Below are 4027 nucleotides of genomic sequence, written 5' to 3'. Positions count from 1 at the left end.
AAAACTCTTGATGCTGCTCAAACAAATTATGCTACAAATGAAAAAGAATTATTAGCTGTAGTCTTTGCTTGTGACAAATTTAGATCTTATATTGTTGATTCAAAAGTTACTATTCATACTGATCATGCTGCAATTAGATACCTTATGACAAAGAAAGATGCTAAGCCGAGGCTTATTAGATGGGTACTTCTTTTGCAAGAATTTGATTTACATATTGTAGATAGGAAAGGTGCTGATAATCCTGTTGCTGATAATTTGTCTAGATTGGAAAATATTGCTTATGATCCTGTTCCTGTTAATGATAGTTTTCCAAATGAACAATTGGCTGTAATAAAGGTGAGCTCGTGAGACAGTCCTTGGTATGCTGATTATGCTAACTTTATTGTTTCCAAGTACTTGCCTCCAACCTTTTCAGCTCAGCAAAGAAGGAAATTCTTTTATGACTTGAGGCATTATTTCTGGGATGACCCACACTTATATAAAGAAGGAGTGGATGGTATTCTGCGAAGGTGTGTTCCCGAATATGAACAACAAGAGATATTGAGTAAATGTCATGGTAGTGCTTATGGAGGACATCACGCCGGAGAAAGAACCGCGCAAAAGGTTCTACAATCAGGTTTTTATTGGCCAACTCTCTTTAAGGATGCGAGAAAGTTTATTTTATCTTGTGATGAATGCCAAAGGGTTGGTAATATCTCCAGACGTAATGAAATGCCTATGAATTATACTCTTGTTATTGAACCATTTGATTGTTGGGTATTTGACTTCATGGGACCTTTTCCCTCTTCAAAAGGTAACACTCATATACTTGTTGCTGTTGATTATGTTACTAAATGGGTGGAAGCCATACCTACAAAAAGTGCTGATGGTGAGACCTCTTTAAGAATGCTTTTAGACATTATTTTTCCTAGATTTGGAGTGCCTAGATATATTATGACTGATGGAGGTTCTCATTTTATTCATGGAGGTTTTAGAAAAACTCTTGCTAGGTATGGTATTAATCATAGAATTGCTTCCGCTTATCATCCTCAAACTAGTGGTCAAGTAGAATTATGAAATAGAGAGATTAAATCTATTTTGGGAAAGACTGTTAATAAAACTAGAAAGAATTGGGCTAGTAAATTGAAGGATGCACTATGGGCTTATAGAACTGCTTATAAAAATCCCATGGGAATGTCACCTTATAAAATGGTTTATGGGAAAGCTTGTCATCTACCTTTAGAACTAGAGCACAAAGCTTATTGGGCTGTTAGAGAATTAAATAAAGATCCTAAACTTGCCGGTAATAAGAGGTTGTTGCAATTAAGTTCTTTAGATGAATGGAGAAGTGAAGCTTATGAAAATGCTAAACTCTTTAAAGAGAAAGTTAAAAAATGGCATGATAGAAGGATCATCAAAAGATAGTTTAATGTTGGGGATAAAGTCCTATTGTATCGGTCTCGCCTCAGACTCTTTGCAGGGAAATTACTCTCGAAATGGGAAGGACCATATGTTGTTGAGGAGGTGTATCGTTCAGGAGCAATCAAAATTAGCTCTCTCCAAGGCAATGCTACGCAAGTGGTGAATGGACAAAGACTCAAGCATTATATCTCAGGTGATTCTTATAATGTTGATGTTGATATTATTCAAGTGGAAACACCGGAGGCTTTCATTAAAGGACAAATTGACAGTCCGCCAGAACTCGACTTTGAATAGGTAACAGTACTGGTAATGAAAAGTACGCAATTTACTTTCCGAACAATACTTTCGCTGTTTTTGGAAAATATGAAAAATTACGAGTTCGAAACGGAGTGGAAAGGACGCACGAGGGGGTGCCACCATAGGCCAGCGCGGCCTGGCCAGGGCCCGCGCCGCCCTATGGTTTGGCCGCCTCATCGCCCCTTTCCGACTCTGGTTCGATCTGGTACTTTCCTTATGTCGCGAAATTTTTTGCTATATAATCCCCCGGGCCCCTGGAGGTCCGTATATCGTTTTCTCGACGTGTTTTGTTTCGAGCTGTTTCTGCCAGGATCTGTTTTTGGTCTAGAAGCACCATGGCCTCCAACAACAAGGGCAAGGGGCTTTCGGAGGAAGAAGTGAAGAAGGTGCCATCAAGACAAGAGCAGCAAGCCAGAGGGAGCAAGCAAATCTTGGTGGGATCTGTTGACACTCGACGTTCTTTTTCTCATAACCTGCAGGGACCTTTACCACCCGCTCTTAGCCTCGACTCCTTCCCTGTGTTGGAAGAAGCTCTACGGACTACCGATGAGTTTTGTGATCAATATCGGGCTCTAAGAAGAGAAGTGGAGATACTCCAGGAGGAGAATTGCCGTCTCCGAAGAATACTGGAATACCATTCGATTCACATCACAAGGTCATCATCGCCAACTTCAGATAACAATGAATATCTTCGAGTCTTAGTGCAGAATTGCCAAGCTGAGAAACTGAAGTTGAAGGAGATCTGTAAGAAGCTGGTCAGGAAGTCATCACCACCATCGCCGCAGGAGTAATTCATCATCGGTATTGGCATCCCCTTGGTTTGTTCCAAGCTTGGGGGAGTGCCGCGGTATCACATTATCACTACCTTTTACTTTTATTGTCAAGTAGTGTCATATCATGAGTAGGGAAGTTATCATATAAGATGGGTTCAGTTTGGAAGTATCTCTCCTTTAGTTGGTTATCTATGTATCCCTTGGTGTGAGTTATCGTTATGGAATATTAATGAGAAGTCTTATCATTTACATATTGCACATCTTATTTTAGTTTGCAATCTCCATTATATGATTTACCTTGTTGTTAGTATTGGTGTCACTTTGGGAGCATCGAATAAATCTATTTGGTTTTGGCAAACTTAGCATTGGTCAATAGCAACAACACTTTGAGGTTTAAGTAGAAAAGAGAAATACATGTAGTTGTTTCATATCTTTCTTTCTTGTTAGCTCATAGCTTATTATTCTGAAGTTAAAATTGTTTGTGCTTACAAGGAAGATGCATGATTGTTTCTATCACATGTATATTTGTTTGTTTCCCTCGACTCTCATGCTTGCTAATTAACCTTGCTAGCCAAAGACCTGTACTGAGAGGGAATACTTCTCGTGCATCCAAACCTTAACCCAAACCTATGTCATTTGTGTCCACCATACCTATCTACTACATGGTATTTTCTGCCATTCCAAGTAAATACTTCATGTGCTACCTTTAAACAATTCAAAACTTAGTATCTCTTATTTGTGTCAATGTTTTATAGCTCATGAGGAAGTATGTGGTGTTTTATCTTTCAATCTTGTTGGGCAACTTTCACCAATGGACTAGTGGCTTCATCCGCTTATCCAATAATTTTGCAAAAAGAGCTGGCAATGGGATTCCTAGTCCCAAATTAATTAAACTAAATAGATACTCCTCCATGGTATGTGATTGATGGACGGCACCCGAAGGATTCGGTTAGCCATGGCTTGTGTAAGCAAAGGTTGGGGGGAGTGTCATCATCATAATAAAACCAAAATAAAAAGGCACTCCTTCATGGTATGAGATTGTTGGCAGGCACCCGAGGATTCGGTTAGCCATGGTTTGTGAAAGAAAGGTTGGAAGGAGTGCCACACAAAATGAAAATAATATGGGAGCCGCTCTTTGAAGGTTTGTTTGGCAAGGGGGTTAGAGTACCCGCTACCAGTCGTTGACAACAACAAACACCTCTCAAAATGTTACTTTTATTATCTCTATATGATTTCAAAACTGAAAAAGCTCTAGCACATGATTTAATCCCTGCTTCCCTCTGCGAAGGGCCTGTCTTTTACTTTATGTTGAGTCAGTAAACCTATTTCCCTCCATCTTGAGCAAGCATTTGAGTTGTTGTGATCAAACCATTATATTGTGATTCACTTCATCATGTTTTTATTCTTCCTTGTTTAGTACAAGTTTTATCTAAATGAATATAGCTTTGCAAGTTATCAATGATTATGAGGAGACCATTATGATTGAGTATGCAAGTTGTGCCATATAAACTTTAACATGAGAGCGCTGCTCAATGAGATAAATATAATCTGTTAAT

Source organism: Lolium perenne, chromosome 7 (genome assembly GCF_019359855.2).
Source record: "Lolium perenne isolate Kyuss_39 chromosome 7, Kyuss_2.0, whole genome shotgun sequence".
Taxonomy (NCBI): Eukaryota; Viridiplantae; Streptophyta; class Magnoliopsida; order Poales; family Poaceae; genus Lolium; species Lolium perenne.
The sequence above is the reverse complement of the archived record's forward strand: the minus strand, read 5'-3'. Positions refer to the sequence as shown.